Source organism: Mus caroli, chromosome 10, assembly GCF_900094665.2.
Source record: "Mus caroli chromosome 10, CAROLI_EIJ_v1.1, whole genome shotgun sequence".
In the NCBI taxonomy this organism is placed as follows: domain Eukaryota; kingdom Metazoa; phylum Chordata; class Mammalia; order Rodentia; family Muridae; genus Mus; species Mus caroli.
In genome coordinates this window covers 45,108,480-45,128,873 of record NC_034579.1, presented here as the reverse complement: position 1 = coordinate 45,128,873, position 20,394 = coordinate 45,108,480, and positions in this window count along the sequence as shown.

The window sequence follows — 20,394 nt, the reverse complement described above, 5'->3', positions numbered from 1 at the left end:
GGAAACATGGATTGCATGCTTTCACTGAAGATACTTCTATTTATCTTATCAATAAGATAGCTTCAGTTGATAAGTGCTTTAAAGAAAAAAAAGGATAAACGGTGGTGACTGAAACAGAGATTATTTCCTACTGTACAGGGGAAATAAGCCTTACAAAGCAGATGGCTTTTGAGCAGGAATCTGAGTAAGAAGAAACCATAAGATTGTTCAGGAAAGGTTAAAAACAGAGGTAGAAACTTAAGTTTCATGGGTTCGGAATCAGGATTAGTATGCCTGGGCCAGTATTGAACCAGATGCATCTTACACCTAAAAGGGCAGGGAGGTTAGAAAGATCATGAAATAGATCATGAAATTGGAAGGCTCTGTGATGGTTTTTATTCAGCTGTCTAATTAATATTGCCACTTGATTACCTCCAAATAGTTCAAATGGAGAATTTCTCCAAACCAGTCCTTTACAAATAATTTGGTGGAGGAAAATACTATAATGCTTTAGTATTTGGCCTAAAATATGTTATTCTTTCAATAATGTGTTAGAGTAGATGGTGGTGAATTTGGAAGCTAGCCATAGTTTTTTTCCCAGACTCTCTCATACCTTTCCATGGGCACAATGTCTTAGCACTTTTTCTTGAAACTTTGAAATCTGACATAGTCATGGTGTCTGGCCTATTAACACACCTTTCTTGAGTCATAGAAACTGCCTGACCATAGCCTCTGTTGTTTACTAGCACAAGGAAGGTCACCTCAGGTTTTCATTCTCTGTAGGCAGAGACCTGAATTAACTCTGAGATCCAAGAACATCTGGACCTCAGTGATCAAGAACCGATAAATAACCCCAAAGGAGTTGCAAAAGAAAGGCTTTATTTTCAGACCATGAGAACTCAAGGGTGAATTGAAAATAAGCTTAGCTACCGTATTAAAGTTGTATCCAAGGGTCTTATACCATATCCCTTAAGGGCCTTGTTATGTGAAACATGGCATGCCAGCCTCTGGTCCTTTTTGAACCAATAATATTCTGTCATCTAATTTCTGAATACAACATCACATTATTCTCATTGGTTCTCCAGGATTACCCTCATTACTTAATTCTGAGAAGCTTGTCACTAAGCCAAGGACATCATTCTTTCTCATTAAATGTTAATGCTTATTTACTTAGTGAGTATCATGCACCAGATACTCCATTCCAGATACAGCAATTAATAATATAGCTATAGACCTTGTCATCCTTACAGGGAAATGAGCAAGAATTTTTAAGTAAGAGAAAGTTTGAAAGCACTGTGTGCTGAGTGTGTTGTTCAATGCAAAGTGTTGTTCAATGCTGGGATGTATATGAGAGAAGAAAAAGAACAGGAAAAAAGAGTTGTACTGGGGAGGATATAAAGTGGGGGAATGATTGTCTAATATTGACTAAACAACTTCCTTGTGTGTGTATTTTAATGAATTCCTGTACTTGATCAGCACTTCTTTTTTTTCCATATTTTTTATTGGGTATTTATCTCAATTACATTTTCAATGCTATCCCAAAAGTCCCTCACACGCTCTCCCACCCACTCCCCAACCCACTTCTAAATGACTGTTTTTTGTCTTATGTGCTATTCCTTTTCCCCTACTAAAAAAGCAATGATTATCCATCTTCTTTGAATCATTGTAATCTGATTTGACCATGGGATGTTTGTTACCATGAGGAAAGCTCTCCTTTTCAGACCTGAAGCTGACTTAAATCTCATCCACAAAGAGACAGTGAACCTGAGGATGACAGAATCCTAAACCAAGTTTAGCAATCCCTAACCAAACTTGGGTGCATGGGTTGTTTTGTATGATGATGCAAAGCTTTTAAATTAATTCTGTTGGAGTTTCACACTGTGTATTATGATGATTTTCATTTCCTCTCCCTAGACTCCTTACAGATGTATTTCCTTTCCCTAACTGTCCAATTATTTTTATTTGTAGCTATACTTTCTTACTATATGTCTTAGCAATTCAAAAGTTATGATCAAATTTGCTTTACCTCAAGAGATAATAACTTCTTCAGTAACCACTTTGATTCTGCTATTAAACTTTGCCTGCCTAACAAGAGGAGTAAATAAAAACTTTAGCCATGAACTCAATTCTGTACACAGGTGTTTGCTTGGCATTGGGCTATACACAAACAGTCTGGTCTCCAGTTGAGTTGAGGTCTGAACCCTGGAGTGCTGATAATTCACCTACACGACACAGTAAGCATTCCCTCATGCTTCTGGAACTCTGGCTCCTGTCTGAGTTACCACCACCCCCACTCCCCCACAGCCCCAACAGGGAAAGAATGGCTAGCAGTCACATAGGCAATGTCCCAAGCTTCTGATGTCCCAGGCTAAACTCCTCCCTAGTTACCTAGCAACAGTAAAGATAACCCACACCATAAGAGTGGCTGCTTGGTCTCACCTCACTCTCTTGCTCTCTCATTCCTCTCTTCTCTGTCTTCTCCTCTCCTTTCTCCTCTCTCTTCCAATCTCTCCCCCTCTTATTCTCTAGGCTTTCTTCTCTTTCCTCTTGACCATGGCTGATCTCTCTCTCTCTCTTTCTCTCTCTCTCTCTCTCTCTCTCTCCCCTACCTTCCCTCTTTCCCCCTGCCTTTCTATAAGAAAACTCTAAAACCATAGACAGTCTCAGCTCATCAAGGCCAGCTGCACCTGTGTGGGAACCTCTTTCCCTAAGCCCTCTCTCCCATAACCACGGGGCTACAGGGTGTGACCCGGGGCCCCTGGTTTCAGGGGCTGCCCCTTGTCCACCCATCATCAAATGGGGTCAGTGGCTTAGATGCCCACGGGGGGCTGAGTGGAAAGAGTCTGGCAGCCCTCCCGTGTCCACCTGCCTAGAGCATAGGAGGAACTCTGGCCAGATGTGGGCTATCCTCCCTTCCCCCTCCTTCCCCTGCTCCCTTTTAGTTCCCACAGGTGTTCTCTTAGACATTTTACTGTGACAAAAGATCTATTTCCAACATCCATTCCTGCCTAGTTATTTCTAGGAAAAAAGCCTTGAGATTTTTCTCTAAATTTTCATATTTGAGACTTTTCTAGAAAGTAGAAATACACAGGGAGCAAAAAAAAAAAGTCTTGACTAATGTAGTTATGATGTGGTTATCTCTCCACTTCTGATTAACTTTTAAATATTTATATCCTAATCTCTATTTTTTAAAATTTTATCTTTATTGGATATTTTCTTTATTTACATTTCAAATGTTATCCCCTTACCTGGCCCACCAAAACCTCCTATCCTATCCCCCTACCCCTGAGTCTATGAGGGTGTTCCCCACCCACCCACGCTCTCCCACCTCCACACCCTCAATTTCCCTTACACTATGGCATTGCGCCTTCACAGGACCAAGGACCTCTCCTCCCATTGATGCCTGACATGGCTTATCCTCTGCTACATATGCAGCTGGAGCCATGGGTCCCTCCATGTATACTCCTTGGTTGGTGGTCTAGTCCCTGCTCTTCCTATGGTGTTGCTAACCCCTTCAGTTCCTTCAATCCTTTCTCAAACTCCTCCATTGGGGACCTTCTACTCAGTCCAATGTTTGGCTTCAAGCTTCCACCTCTGTATTTGTCAGGCTCTGACAGAGCCTCTCAGGAGACAGAAGACAGCTTTATCAGGCTCCTGTCCGCATGCACTCCTTGGTATCCACAATAGGGTCTGGATTTGATAGTGTATATGGGATGGATTCATAGTTGGAGCAGTCTTTGGATGGCTTTCCTTCAGACTCTGCTCCACACTTTGTGTCTGCATTTGCTCCCATGAGTATTTTAAAACAATGAACTCATGGGATTCTTAGGCAAATGGATGGAACTAGAAAATATCACCCTGGGTGAGGTAACCCAATCACAAAAGAACACACATGGTATGAACACACTAAGTCAATATTAGCTCCAAAACTTGGACTACCCAAGATACAATTCTCAGACCACATGAAACTCAAGATGAAGGAAGATCAAAGTGTGTATGCTTCGGTCCCTCTAAGAAAAGGAAACAAAATACTCATGGGAGCAAATATGGAGACAAAGTGTAGAGTAGAGACTGATGAAAAGGCTATCCAAAGACTGCCCCACCTGGGTATCCATTCCATATACACTCACAAAACCTAATCTCTAATGCTAACTATAACAGGCTTTGTGTTGCCTTTGTAGATAGTCATAAAGACCTAACCGAATCACAATGATAGTTTTGAACATGTCTCTAATTCACCTATGAGCAAATTATTTGTAAGAAGTGAGACTTAGAACACTGACACCTACTCAGGGGAGACCATATAGTAAGACATGGAAAAAAGCAGTCACAGAAGAAGGAGGCCTCAGAAGCAAACAACTATCTTGATATCTCCATCACAAATTGTCTACCATATAGAAGTATACAAAACTGGATTTCTGTTGTTTATGCTACTCAGTAATTGGTACTTCATTTTTGGCACACTAGAGAACTAATATTGCAGTCAATCAATCAGCTAGAGTAAATTGCATAATTTTTATTAGTAATTTTTTTTTCGAGACAGGGTTTCTCTGTGTAGCCCTGGCTGGCCTGGAACTCACTCTGTAGACCAGGCTGGCCTCGAACTCAGAAACCCGCCTGCCTCTGCCTCCCAAGTGCTGGGATCAAAGGCATGCACCTTTAATGGGAAATTGTCACAATATTAAGATGCATATAAATAAAGTAAAAACAACACAATTAGTAAATAGGATATTGTTGCAAAGGTATATATTAAGGAGTACCATGATGGGAAAAAGCAGAACCAAGCAGACTTAAATTAATGATGTGACCAGAAGGGGTGTGCAGGTGAGAGGCAAGTCTGAATGAAAAGAAACATTAACTGACTATAGCACAATCCCAGTGAAACACAGCACAAGTTTGAAATTATAGTGAGAGGAGAAAAAAAATAGAACTAGGACTGAAAAGACCATATAGAGAAAGAAATATAAAGAAGCTAAGCACAGGTCACAGATCTATCATTTCTTCTGAACCTTGAGTGACAGTAATTCTGATATTCTTACTGGGAATTAATACAGCAGGAGAAAGAGAAAGTTTTGTTTCACTTTCAACATGCTAAATATGAGGCACTGGAGATGGCGTCAGATGGGAATGGCCATACTCAAACAGCCTTTTCTCAGTCAGTCACAGTGAAAAGTCACACTTTAATTTTCATCTATTTTCTAATGTGATTTTTATCATTAGGGAAGAAATTAAGACTGAAATGTTAATAATACCCTGGACTCCAAAATACTCATTTGACAAACTCTTCAAATATCTAAATATTTGGGCCCCCATGTTTTCTGATTTGTGAACATTATTAATATTTAGTTTTTACAGTAACATGAACAGAGATTAAATGATTGATTCTAACACTATATATTTTTTCTAGTTCTTCCAATAGCATCTCCTAGGCCAAGGAGGAAGAAAAAGGAGACATTACGTAAGAAACTGAAAACTCTGGACTTCAAATGCTAATCCTTTGATAGCACTATATAAAGTTGTTTTCCTTATAACTAGCTTTTAAATCACCCTGTCTCACTAAGCTTAAGATTGAGGTGATTATATTCATGAAATTTACATTTGACATTGTATTAATAAGGATAGGTTAATGGGGTAGTCAAAACCTCCCAGCTCACAGAGATTAATAGGAAGTATCTTCCTTGATGTGTTCAAAGAGAATTGGAAGCAAAGCTCCTCAACATTGTCATCATCCTGAGTCCCAGGTGAGAGCTGTCGTTTGTAGGCATGTGGCTCCAAGGTCACTTTATTAGTGGAAAGGACCTGTGGTAAACCACATGTTGGCACATGACATTTGCACCAAATGTTCTTAGTTAAAGTAAGCTCCATAGCTAATGATCAGTCACACATGTATTAAAATAGAGAGTATTAATAATTAAGGATTGGCCAAAAAAAAGCTACCAAAGATATCTGATATCTGTAACTTATATTTAAAGATTGTATTAGTTCATTTCCTAGAGCATGAAAGTCTAGTATTCAAAAACGTTTTGCAACAAAAGTAATTTCTATTATAATTAGACTTCTGGTGTCAAACTGGGTAAGATTTAAAATAGCGTGACAGCTTGATTCTAATATCTAACTGCAAAATTTTTTGGAGGAAAGTGATATTCTTGAATTTCTACCAGTTATTCTTACCCTTCATAATCATTACACCAAATGTTCTTTCATTTTATAGACTATGTAAGTAGTTTCCAAAGATAAAGCTTTAGTTAGTTTAGAGATTGTAAAATCATAAAACCATATATATATATATATATATATATATGTATATATATATGTTTTCCTGTTCAAAGGATTAAGATTGCATAATTGTTTTGAGATGTACAGATAAGGGTGAGAAAAGTGGCCAAAACATTGAGCCTGTGGGAGAAAGGAGACAAGTGGATTTTTTCTTATTGGGATTCTCTCCAGAAAGAGTCATCTGGTGAGTTGGCAAATATAAACCCAAACAGCTATGTGCCAGATGTGCACTGCTGTTGTTGGGCCATCTGCAGTTTGCTTCTCACCATATGCCACTTTTACAATTGGTTGGCTGGGGTATCAGAGGCAAAATTCACTGTGCAATTGTTTTCATATCATTCTTGTGAATGTGATCAGGAAAAATGAACATAACCAGCTTTGCTAGGGTATAAGTGCAGCATAGTTTCTACAGAGGATGACTACTACCAGGGTTGCATAGATCATATCTGAAGAGCTAGAAATAACCTTTAATTCACTTTGGAACAAGTGACAAAGCAGTGACTCTTAATTATCCTTATTACTGTCAGTTTTCTCTGAAAAAAATCCTATTTGCATTTCTCTAATCAATGGTTTGTACTATTGCTACTGCACATAAAATATAGCCAATCACTTCTCTTCATTGGAATTAGAAGTGAGTATCAACTGTAGTTTAATTTTTTGAGTTGTCACTCATAATGCTATATGATATAAAGGGAGAGAGGACAGAGAGAGAGAGAGAGAGAGAGAGAGAGAGAGAGAGAACTTTTTGCCATTTCTGTCTCTTGCTGCTCACCTTTATATTTTGAATGTGGTCCCTGTCTATACATGAGCATGTACGTACACATGGAAACACATATACACAGGCACACAGATACAAAATATGGACACATTTGAACACTCATATACAAAAACAGATATGCATACATATAGAAATATACATATAGGCAGACTTATACACACACTCACATACACACATGTGTATACATTCATATTAAATGCATAAACATGTTGTATATACTCTATAAACTCATATATGCACATATAAACAAACATGTAAACAATACACTCTCATACATTTAAAGACAGATATAACCACACATACACACATATTAGTATAAACATATAAGACAACAGAATGTCTAAAAAGGTAGTCTTTCATTTTAAAACATTTTGTAAATATTAATACATTAATGTTTATAAAGTAAGTCTAAAAAATATAAGTAGTAGGTTTAAAGGAATGGAATCTGGGAAGGCAGCATGAGATAGACATGGCCTCAAGTGGAGGGAGGAAATTATCAACCCACAGTCAAAATTTCTGACCCAAAGTTTTTCTTGCCTAAAATAACTGCAAGGACAAAAATGGAGAAGAGACTGAAGGAAACGCCATCTAGTGACTGGCCCTACTGGGATCCATCTCATGGGTATGGGGGCACCAAGGCCTGACATTATTACTGATGCTATGATGTACTTACAGACAGGAGCCTAGCATGGTTGTCCTCTGAGAGTCCCTACCAGTAGCTGACTGAAACAGACACAGATACTTAGAGCCAACTAGTTTGTAGGCCCCAGGAAAGGGGGATGCCTGGTGGTGGGAAGCACCTTCTCTGAGAAAAGGGGAGGATGAATGGGATGAGGAACTGTGAGAGGAGAATACAAAGAGGAAGTAGCAAAGGCTGGAATGTAAATAAATAAAACAAAAGCCAACAAAGAACCCAGTACCCTTCAGGAAAGGTGAAAACTGAGAGAACACAGCTGTGTATTAACAGGAAGTATATTAGATGCTCTGCATAATTACTCACCAAGGCACACATCTCACTAAACTGATCCTCATGAAATTGCAGATACACATCATGTCCTCTTCTGCAACTTCAAGTGAGTGATTCCAAATGTTTACAGTCCAAAGCACAGGAAGTGATTTTCTTAGGTTTGTGAATTTAGATACACAACCTGGCATTTAAATATAGTCCAATCCTCAAAATACTATTTAAGACAAATGTCTGTAACTAGATAAAACAGTTTACTTGTAGCTGTTTCTGTATAAATAGAGATACACTCCAGAGGCCTCTCTCAAATGGATTTTAGTGGGCTAATTTTGCTCCTATCACATTGTTTTTCTTGCCAAATTGTCCAGTTCTTACAGCATGTCAGAATTTTCTTGGCAAAACTGTAAAAATACTATCACTTCATATGTGACTAGTGGTCTACAATGAACATTATGATTTATAGAATTAAGTCAAATAATATGTCCAGAATTTTCTCCTAGAAAATTTGGCTCAGAGTCAAATTATTAAGTATTAGTATCTGTACCTACGTTTTAAACTTTTTTGAGAATTTTTTGAGAATGAATATATGATTTCATTTCTATGTTTACAATATTTCAACCTTTATATCTCTCTGCTCTAACTTCTTCCATATCCCCTCATTTCTCAAATTGAGAATTTTATGTATAAAATTTATAAATTTATGTATAAGTTCACACACACATACATGCAATTTGCTGAATTCATTTCATGTTACTCTTATGTATATGTGTTTAGGGCTGACTGCCTGGATTCTGTATTCTATTGTGGTCTTGTCCCTGGAGAAAAAATAATTTTTCCCTTTTGTTTCTATAGTTCTTCATCTCAGAATGGGGCTTTTTGATATTTACTCCTACCACATTTGGCCTTTCTTCTTGAATCTGTATTTTCTGTCTAAGATTTCTCCCAATGTTCATTTTATTAGGTACAGGATATAAGTGTTTAAATAAAATGAATTGTTTCCCCCTAGTCTCCCTTACTTTTCCCAGACATGTTTTGGAGCACTGTTAGTCTTTAGAATTTCTTATGAAAATATGATAGAAGCTGGAAAGATGTTGACATGAGAAGAGACAGGTCCATATTTTTGTGGAGATGTAAAATTTCTGTTTTTCACTTCATGTAACTAAGCAGATTGAGACAGGAGCTGATGGCTTTAAATTTCTCCTCCCAAGGAAATTCTGCTCACTCTAAAAGAGTTTGTCTAGTGGGGTTTTGACCTGAGAACCATATCCATCAGATATCCGTATTGGGTTAAAAAAGAACATGTGATACAATTCAGATTAGTATTTATTTATTCAGTTAGCTAAATGTTTGGCTCTGTGCTTTTATTTCTCTGAATACTACTTTCTTTTCGAAAATTCTAACTACCATCTGCAGTACTGGGAACTAGAGAAGTTATTATGACAGATATGTCTCAGATTTGGTTAAGATTACTGGTAAATTGAATGCATTAGCTTTTATAAATGCGGGCAGATTCTAAACACCTATATACTAGCTTTTAAAATAAAATGTGTCTCTCATAAATGTTGGAAAATTCTCAAAAAAGGAAAAGAACACAAAATCTGTTCAGTGTGTTTCTTTGAGAATTTTTTTAGAATGTAAAGTCTTAATATCATTTACTTAACTTTGGTTGAAACAGAACCAGTTTCTCTTATCTACCTTTCCCTTTTATCATTTATTTCCTGAATTTTGAATTCATTCTTGACCTTGAAGATACTACCATGACTGGGTTTACACTCTATATTTCTATATGTGAAGGATTTTTCCTTTCTCCAAAAAGCATAGCATTTTGTTTCCAACCTTATTGTATTCTTTCTTTATCCTTGTAAGAAAATCAGTACAATTCCTATAACTTCAGAAATTACCCTGAATAGATGATTTTCAAATATCACTGTAAAATGACCATCATGTTTTTGATCTGTAGTTCACATTTCCTATTCTTTGATTGACAGCACCCAGAAGTTCTCATGCATTAGAGTTGAGCCATGTTCTTTTTAATATTTTCCATGTGTTTGAAGCTGAAATATAGTTTTTTTTAAATCTATGTTCCATATTTGATTCTTTTATTTCCCACTCAACATCTCTGAAATTAGCACGTTTTATAATTCATGGGGCATTTAGATTGTGTCATAGATTAATTAGCATCACTTCATGTTCTTTTGTGATAGTACACAAATAAGGACACTTTGTAAAATTTGTAGTGGCCAAGATCTGAGCTTTCCTTGCAAGTGAATTAATCACCACACACTTAAAATATGATTAGTTTGTCAAGTTGATCTCTTTATCATCGGAACATTCTTTGAAGAAGAGTATTCTTTGAAGAAAAATATTCTGATCAATCACTGTCTTGGTTAAGAATTATTTCTATTTGTAAGGTGCCTCACAAATTCCAAATTTCAAATATTGACATTAGATGTCTTTGCAATCTGATCTAAATCTAACATTGTGTCTATTTGCAAGTGATGGTGTACTTTCCATCTCAAAGAGTAGAGGTTTTTTTCCCTTGTTTACTGGCAGAGCTCCCCATAATTAATGCAATATTTCCTTTTGTCTTTTTTTTATTAGATATTTTCTTTATATACATTTCAAATGCTATTCCCTTGCCAAGTTTCCCTTCTGCAACACCCACCCCCATCTTATCCCTACTTACCCTGCTTCTATGAGGGTGCTCTCCCACCAACCTACCAACACCCACCTGACCTCCCTAGCATTTCTCTAGACTGGGGTATCAAGATGTTGTGTCCGTGATTCCACAGGACCCCCAGGAGAGCTCTCAGAACTGCTGAGCCTGATGCAAAGATGCAAATAGAGTCTTTTATTAATACGAGTCAGACTTGGATCACAAACCTTCCCACTGCACAGGACAGGAGTGTGACCCCAAGCCTAGAAGGCTTGGCACTTATATACAGCATAGTTAGAGATTCTATGGACTTTAGGGTGACCGGGTAGGAGAAAAGGGAAGTCATTTTTCAAACACAATATGGTTTGTTCAGGCGCTAAGGCAGAATTTTGAAACTAGGGGGTGGGGGGTTCTTCTGACTTGGGGAGTAAGATTATGGTGCTAGCAGGAATTAGTGTGTTTTACAGCTTGTCATTCTCACTTGTGACCTGTGATTATCTTCTCAAGGATATTTTCTTTTGCTTCTCTCCCAAGGACTAGGCCCACTGCATCTGGGAAGTGCTTAGCCATTTATCAGTGAGAGTGCCAGCCTCAGCAATGGAGGCAAAGGAGGCTGTCTTTTGTCTATTCTAAAGCAGGCATTTGTGGTTCTTCAGGGAGGGAGGGGTGTTAAGGAGTGTGTTTATGGAAACAGGGATAGTGATATTCCAATATTCCAGCGCCAGACCTGGTCACCTCTGAATGACCAGGGAGGAGGAGGGGAGCCTCACCAAGGTTGCTGCAGGAAGGAACAGGGGGAAGGGGAACTTCTGTGAGAAAGTCTTGAGACAAGCTGCCTGCACAGTTCAAACCCTTTCCAGGACCAATGGTCTACCCTCCCATTGATGCCAGATAAGGCCCCTTCAGCTCCTTCAGTCCTTCCCCTAACTCCTTCATTAGGAACCCTGTACTCAGTAACATGGGTGGACTGCAAGCATCCCCATTTGTATTGGTCAGGATTTGGCAGAGCCTCTCAGGAGACAGCTGTATCAGGCTTCTGTCAGCAAGCACTTCTTGACATCTGCCATAGTGTCCAGGTTTGGTGTCTGCTTGTGGATGCATCCCCAGGTGGGGCAGTCTCTGGATGGCCTTTCCTTCAGTCTCTGTTCTATTCTTTGTCTTTGTATTTCCTTTGAACTGGAGCAATTCTGGGTTAAAATTTTGGAGATGGGTGGGTGACCCCATCCCTCAACATGGGGGTCATGCCTAACCTGGATATGGTCTTGACAGATTCTCCCTCCCCTTAATGGGGTATTTGAGCTAATGCCATCCCTGTGGGGTCCTGGAGGCCCTTGCTTTCCTGGCCTCTGAGACTTTTTGGTTGCTACCCCCAGCTCCCCAGCTCCCATTATTACACACCTCTGTTAAATTTCCTGGCCCTCTGCACATCTCCTCCATCTCCTTCCACACATGATTCTGTCCCTCTTTTTCCCACTCCTCTCTTCCTTCAAACACCCTCCCACCCTCTACTTCCCTTGATTATATTGTTCCCCCTTCTAGGTAGGACTGAAGCATCCACCCTTTGTTCTTCCTTCCTCTTGAGCTTTATGTGGTTCGTGAGTTATATGTTGAGTATTCCATGCTCTTTGCCTAATATTCACTTATCAGTGAGTGTGTATCATGTGTGTTTTTGTGATTGGGTTATCTCACTCAGGATGATATCCTCCAGATACATCCATTTGCCTAAGAATTTCATGAAGTCATTGTTTTTAATAGCTGAGTAGTTCTCCATTGTGTAAATGTACCACATTATCTATATCCATTCCTCTGTTGAGAAACATCTGGGTTCTTTATAGCTTCTGGCTATTATAAATAAGGCTGCTATGAACATAGTGGAGCATGTGTCCTTATTACAAGTTGGAACATCATCTGGGTATATGCCCAGGGGAGGTATTGCTGGATCTTCTGGTAGTACTATGTCCAGTTTTCTATGGAACCGCCAGACTGATTTCCAGAGTCGTTGTACCAGCTTACAATCCCACCAACAATGGAAGAGTGTTCTTTCTCCACATCTTCGCCAACATCTGCTGTTGCCTGAATTTTTGACCTTAGCCATTCTGACTGGTGTGAGGTGGCATCTCAAGGTCATTTTGATTTGTATTTTCCTAATGATTAAGGATGTTGAACATTTCTTTAGGTGCATCTTGGCCATTTGATATGATATTCCTCAGTTGCAAATTCTCTGTTTAGCTCTGTTCCCCATTTTAATAGATTTATTTGGTTCTCTGGACCCTAACATCTTCAGTTCTTTGTATATATGGGATTTTAGCCCACTATCAGATATAGGATTGTTAAAGATCCTTTCCCAATCTGTTGGTTGTCATTTTGTCTTATTGACAGTGTCCTTTGCCATACAGAAACTTTGCAATTTTATGAGGTCACAATTTGTCTATTCTTGATCTTAGAGCATAAGCCATTGGTGTTCTGTTCATGAAATATTCCCTCATATCCATGTGTTCAAGGCTTTTCCCCATTTTCTCTTCTATTAAATTCAGTGTATCTGGTTTTAAGTGGAGATCCTTAATCCACTTGGACTTGAGTTTTGTACAATGAGATAAGAATGGATCTATGTGCATTCTTCTACATGCTGACTGCTAGTTGAACCAGAACCATTTGTTGAAAATGCTGTCTTTTTTCCATTGGATAGTTTTAGCTCATTTGTCAAAGATCAAGTGACCATAGGTGTGTGGGATCATTTCTGGTTCTTCATTTCTATTCCTTTGATCTATCTACCTGTCTCTGAACTAATAGCATGTAGTTTTTACCACTATTGCTCTGTAATGCAGCTTGAGGTCTGGAGTGGTGATTCACCCAGTTCTTTTATTGTTGAGAATAGTTTTTGCTATCCTGGATTTTTGTTATTCCAAATGAATTTGAGAATATCTAATTCTAAATCTATGAAAAAGTGAGTTGGAATTTTTATGGGGATTGCATCGAATTTGTAGATTGCTTTTGGTAAAATGGCCATTTTTACTACATTAATCCTGCAAATCCATGAGCATGGGAGATCTTTCCATCTTCTGAGGTCTTCCTCAATTTCTTTCTTCAGAGACTTGAAGTTCTTGTTGTACAGATCTTTCACATGTTTGGTTAGAGTAACACTAGGACATTTTATATTGTTTGTGCCTATTGTGAAGGGTGTTGTTTCCCTAATTTCTTTTTCAGCTTGTTTATCCTTTGTGTAGAGGAAGGCTACTGGTTTGAGTTAATTTTATATCCAGCCACCTTGCTGAAGTTATTTATCAGGTTTAGGAGTTCTCTGGTGAAAGTTTTAGGGTCACTTAAGTATACTATCATGTCACTAGCAGATAGTGATATTTTGACTTTTTCCTTTCCAATGTCTAACCGTTTGACCCCCTTTTGTTGACTAATTGCTCTGGTTAGGACTTCGCGTACTATATTGAATAGATAGGGAGAGAGTGTGAATCCTTGTTCTGTCCCTTATTTTAGTGGAATTGCTTTGAGCAGGACTATTAGAAAATGTGGCCTTGGAGGTAGTGTGTCACTTTGCTGGTAAGGCTTTGAGACCATTCTCCTAGCTGCCAGGAAGACAGTCTTCTCCTGGTTGACTTTACATCACAATGGAGAACTCTCAACTCCTTTTCCACCACCTTGTCTGCGCAGACAATGGCATTTTTCCTTCCATGATGATAATGGACTGAACCTCTGAAAATGCAAGCCAGCCTCAATTAAAAGCTGTTTTTAATAAAAGTTACCTTGGTCATGATTTCTCTTCACAGCAATGAAGCACAAACTAAGACAAAACCTTTGAAAGTCAGCATAATAAGGCAGTAAACAGCATTTCTCATTGCCTCTACTTCAGTTACATCCTTGAGATCTGCCTTGGCATCCTCCCATGATAGATTATAGCTTGTAATCTGATATAAACCATTTCTACTCAAAACCAAGATGTTTAGGGTCAGTGTATTACTATAGTAGCAGAGAAGCAAACTAACACAAAAATTTGTATCAAAGAGTAGGATTTTGTTGTGACAGACTTGACCACACTATGAGGAAGATTGGGGAAGCATTTGTAACCTTGAGCTGAAAAAACAGTGGAGTACTCAGAACTTAATGAGAGATTGTTAGAAGATCTTGAAAAATAGAAATTCTGAGAAATTTCAGGAATGACAATTTTGACCTGGATAATCAATTAGGAAGATCATCCCCAAGGAAGACTATTTCTGATTTAATGGAGTGAACAGATTGTATTCATATATTTAGACATATGTCTGTGCTATACAATAAATAAAGAAAGCAGACTATGAATTTGAGAAGATACAAAGAGATACAGAGAATGGGTTGAAGGAACAAATAGGATGGAGGAAAATTATATAATAATTAATTTAAAAAATAAAGATAAAATTCAGAAAAATCCAGATCACAGAAGTTTACCTTGTAAAGTCTCAGCAGAAAGTCTGAAAGTTACTCAAAGATTCTGTCAGGGCCAAGGATTTAAACTGAGACTAGAAGTAAAATCTTTTTTGCTTTGCTGGTACACTAGTTGCTGGGTAGCTGGGGTTACAAAAACTCAGCTGTTATTACTAAAAGACAGGCATTATTTATGCCTGATGCTTTATTTTCTGGAAAACATTCTTCAAGGTTGGCACGCAGAAGTGGTAAGAGTACAGTTTGGTTGCAATCTCATGCTGGTAGCCAAACTTGTAATGTGCAAGAAGCTAACATGCAGTACTGGTTTTAAAGGCTTTAAGGCAGTGAATATATTGTTCTCAGCCTATTGGTCCATCTCCTTGTCAAACTACTGTCTCCAAAAATATTTACACTTTAATTCATAACAGCAACAAATTTACTGTTATGAAATAGCCATGAAAAAAATGGGCGGGGGTCACTATACCATGTGCAACTGTTTTGAAGGGTCACAGCATTAGGAAGGTGAAAAATCATTGCTGTAAATGGCGATGGAGACAAAATGAGGGGCCAGGAGAAGCCACTAGTGAAGGTGCAGCTTCAGCTGCAGTATAGAGTCTAGGATGGAAGAAGGGATAATAGAGAGACGGTAGGGCTGGGACACAGAATCAAATGAATATAGTACTGAAGTATCATATTATTATTATGATAAATCCTATCATAACCTTATGTCCTTCAGTATTTGTTTTATGTTAGTAAGTGCCCAATAATTTATGCATAAAAATTTATAGTTATTACAACTTCATCCATTGTTTTCATTACTGATATGTAATGGTCATCTTGTTCATTTCTGATTAATTTTCACTTAAAATATTTATTAAATCTAAAACGTATGCCAGATTATTTATATTTTGACTTCCTAGGTATACTAAATTCATCTTCTGATTTGGAGGTCATAACTGATTTTGTTACCTCAGTTTGCCTCTAGGAGACAAATAGCCTTGTGTTGATTTGAATAAGAAAATCTCCAAAAGAGTAATGGATGTTAATGTTTAGTCATCAGGGAGTGGCATTATTTGAAAAGGGATAAGTGGTGGGACATTGGAAAAAGTGGACTACTGGGGATTGGTTTTGAGACTTCAAAAGCCCACACCAGACTCTGTGTCTCTCTCAAACTCTCTGTTAGTAGATCCGAATGCTGTCATGCTTTTTCCCATGATTGTAATAGACAAACCTCTGAAAGCATAAGCAAGCCCCAAATTAAATGGATTATTTTATAAGACTTGTCTTGGTCATCATGTTTCCTTACAGCAATAGAACAGTGACCAAAACAGAAGTCGTTACCAAGGACTGGGGTGTTGCTGTGACAGGCCTGACCATGTTGTTAGTTGGAGGAATATTAAAAGCTTTGGAACTCTGGACGAGAAAAGTGGTTGGATGCTTTAAGTGGGGTTTATTGTGTCATCCTGGTATGAGCACAGAAGACAGCCCTGAAGGTGGTTTGCCTGGCTCAAGATGTGTCAGAGAGGAAGAGAATGAGTAAATGGCCTAGTAATATCACAAAATATCATCTTGTGGCTGTTTGTTGCATGTTTTGGATTACAAGTTTTGGATTACTGGTATTGGTATAAAAAATCTCAAGGCAGCCTAGTATTGACTGTGTCATGTGGTTATTAATGGCCAGTTGTATGAAGATCTGTCATGAAAAGAAACAAGCTGGATAAAGAGAAATACAAACTGCATAGTTTGTGAAGAAAAGAAGCACCTGTATGAGTAATGGAGTCAAGTCCTGTATTCAAGAAGAGAAAAAAAAAATGTAATGTCTGGTGCAGCTATCTCAGGGAAATCTCTGTTCTCCCACTGCCTCTCTCCCCACCTCCATCAGACCTGAGACTCCTGAACCATGCAGGTTAGCTTCCCTTCCTCTACCAATCATCTTCTGCTCTCTGAGTCCTCTGGGCCAAGCCAAGCTGCCCTGAGCTACCTGCTATCCCAGGGGGACCTGCATTTTTTCACTGCCTCTCCTCTACCCTCATCAGACTCCTGAACCATACAGGTTAGCTTTCCTGTGCTCTGAGCCCTCTGGGCCAAGCCAAGCTGCCCTGAGCCACCTGCTTTCCCAATGGACATTAATTCTCTTGTCACCTCTGCCCCTAACTTCATCTGCTCTAAGGCTCCTGAATCATACATAACTGTAGGTCCAGAATCATACAACTCAAAGATATCCATTAGTGGCCTACCACTAGTCAATCAAGGTTCACCCCATTACTGATACCTACTAAAAATAATCCAGGGACCCAAACCAGCCAGATTACTAAAAGCCCTCAAAAGAACACAATAAACCAGAGCCAGACAAGTATGACACCTCCAAAGCACAGCTACACAACTACAGCAAGCCATGAATATTCTATCACAACTAAAATTACAAGAAAATGACATTAAATCTTATAATCTTATGAAGATTATAAAATCCTTTAAATATGAAATGAATAAATCCCTTAAGAGAAACAAAAAAAATACAATCAAACAGAAAAAAGAAGGGAACTTACACAAGGCAGAAACTTGGAGGCAGAAGCTGATTCAGAGGTCATGGAGGGGTGCTGCTTATTGGCTTGCTTCCCCTGGCTTCTCAGCTTGCTTTCTTATAGAACCCAGGACAATCAGCACAGGGATGGTACCACCACCAATGGTTCCTTCCACCTTGATCACAAATTGAGAAAATGACATACACATTGATCTCATAGAGTCATTTTCTCAAGGGAGGTTCTTTATTATTGAATTTAGGATTGGTAAAAATCCTTTCCCAATGTGTTGGTGGCCTTTTTGTCTTATTGACAGTGTTTTTTGCCTTACAGATGCTTTCCAATTTTTTTCCATTTTATTTTTTTATTTTTTCCATTTCCAAAAATGTTTTAAGTATTTTCTTCATTTACATTTCCAATGCTATCCCAAAAGCCTCCCCATAACTCAAACCCACTTCCCTACTCACCCACTCCCATTTCTTGGCCCTGGTGTTCCCCTGTACTGAGGCATATAAAGTTTGCAATACCAACGGGCCATCCAATGATGGCTAACTACACCATCTTCTGATACATAGGCAGCTAGAAACACGAGCTCTGGGGGGCACTGGTTAGTTCATATTGTTGTTCCACCTATAGGGTTGCAGACCCCTTTAGCTCCTTGGTTTCTTTCTCTAGCTCCTCCATTGGGGGCCCTGGGATCCATCCAATAGCTGACTGTGAGCAACCACTTCTGTGTTTGCAAGGCCCCAGCATAGTCTCACAAGAGACAACTATATCAGGGTTCTTTCAGCAAAATCTTGCTAGTGTATGTAATGGTGTCAGCATATGGAGGCTGATTATGGGATGGATCCCCGGGTATGGCAGTCTCTAGATGGTCCATCCTTTCATCTCAGCTCAAAACTTTGTCTCTGTAACTCCTTCCATGGGTGTTTTATTCCCAATTCTAAGAAGGGGCAAAGTGTCCACATTTTGGTCTTCGTTCTTCTTGAGTTTCATGTGTTTTGCAGATTGTATCTTGTATCTGGGGTATTCTAAGTTCCTGGGCTAATATCCACTTATTGGTGAGTACATATCATGTGAGTTCTTTTGAGATTGGGTTACCTCACTCAGGATGATGCCCTCCAGGTCCATCCATTTGCCTAGGAATTTCATAAATTCTTTTTAATAGGTGAGTAGTACTCCATTGTGTAAATGTACCAGATTTTCTATATCCATTCCTCTGTTGAGGGGCATCTGGGTTCTTTCTAGCTTCTGGCTATTATAAATAAGGGTGCTATAAACATAGTGGCGCATGTGTCCTTCTTACCAGTTGGAACATCTTCTGGATATATGACCAAGAGAGGTATTGCTGGATCCTCCGGTAGTACTATGTCCAATTTTCTGAGGAACCACCAGATTGATTTCCAGAGTGGTTGTACAAGCTTGCAATACCACCAACAATGGAGGAGTGTTACTCTTTTACCACATCCTCACCAGCATCTGCTCTCACCTGAATTTTTGATCTTAGCTGTTCTGGCTGGTGTGAGGTAGAAATCTCAGGGATGCTTTGATTTGCATTTCTCTGATGATTAAGGATGCAGAAGATTTTTTTCAGGTGCTTCTCAGCCATTTGCTATTTCTCAGGTGAGAAATCTTTATTTAGCTCTGAGTTCCATTTTTAATGGGGTTATTTGATTTTCTGTGGTCTACCTTCTTAAGTTCTTTATAAATATTGGATATTAGTCCCCTATCTGATTTAGGATAGGTAAAGATCCTTTCCCAATCTGTTGGTGGCCTTTTTTTCTTATTGATGGTGCCTTTGCCTTACAGAAGCTTTGCAATTTTATGAGGTCCCATTTGTCTATTTTCGATATTACAGCACAAGCCATTGCTGTTCTATTCAGGAATTTTTCCTCTGTGCCCATATCTTCGCGGCTTTTCCCCACTCCCTCCTCTATAAGTTTCAGTGTCTCCGGTTTTATGTGGAGTTCCTTAATCCACTTAGATTTGACCTTAGTACAAGGAGATAGGAATGGATCGATTCCCATTCTTCTACATGATAACCACCAGTTAAGAAAGCACCATTTGTTGAAAATGCTGTCTTTTTTCCACTGGGTGGTTTTAGCTCCCTTGTCAAAGATCAGCTGATGATAGGTGTGTGGGCTCATTTCTCGGTCTTCAATTCTATTCCATTGGTGTACTTGTCTGTCTGTATACCAGTACCATACAGTTTATATCACAATTGCTCTGTAGTACAGCTTTAGGTCAGGAATGGTGATTTCCCCCAGAGGTTCTTTTATCCTTGAGAAGAGTTTTTGCTATCCTAGGTTTTTTGTTATTCCAGATGAATTTGCAGATTGCCCTTTCTAATTCATAGAAGAATTGAGTTGAAATTTTGATGGGGATTGCATTGAATCTGTAGATTGCTTTTGGCAAGTTAGCCATTTTTACTATATTGACCCTGCCAATCCATAAGCATGGGAGATCTTTCCATATTCTGAGATCTCCTTTAATTTCTTTCTTCAGAAACTTGAAGTTCTTATCATACAGATCTTTCACTTCCTTAGAGTCTTGCCAAGGTATTATATATGTATATATAGTGACTATTGTGAAGGGTGTTGTTTCCCTAATTTCTTTCTCAGCCTCTATATCTTTTGTGTAGAGAAAGGCCATTGACTTGTTTGAGTTAATTTTATATCCAGCTACTTCACTGGAGCTGTTTATCATGTTTAGGAATTCTCTGGTGGAATTTTTAGGGTCACTTATATATACTATCATATCATCTGCAAAAAGTGATATTTTGACTTCTTCCTTTCCAATTTGTATCCCCTTA